This window comes from Penaeus monodon, chromosome 22 (genome assembly GCF_015228065.2).
Source record: "Penaeus monodon isolate SGIC_2016 chromosome 22, NSTDA_Pmon_1, whole genome shotgun sequence".
Lineage (NCBI taxonomy): Eukaryota > Metazoa > Arthropoda > Malacostraca > Decapoda > Penaeidae > Penaeus > Penaeus monodon.
Window position 1 is genome coordinate 6,935,053 of NC_051407.1, and position 440 is coordinate 6,935,492.

Sequence of the window (440 nt, forward strand, 5' to 3'; positions counted from 1 at the left end):
ACTTCAAAACTTTAACGATTAATCTAATTGCAGACAGCATCAGCGAAATCTGAAAAATTGGAAAAAAGAGATTTGAAAACAATATGTGTAATTAGGAAAACACCAATGCATTTTTAAATGTGAAAAATAACAAAACAGTCTGAAGGTGAGTCTAGGATGTAGTATAATACTTAGTATTGACGATAATAATACCTTGATTCATGGTTAGAATATATACATGCAGAGTTTATAAATGTAAGATTGCTTTAAAAATAAACAGCATCCAAAACTTATTAAAAGGAACAATAACCGACTAAATATCACGTCCATAATGACTGCCTGTCGGTTGTGAACTGTAATTATAATCACATGATAGGAATGAATAATTCCTTTAGCAAAATCTAAATACTAAAGATTGATTTTTCATAATATTGAAGAGTTGTATGCTCAGCGAAGGTACA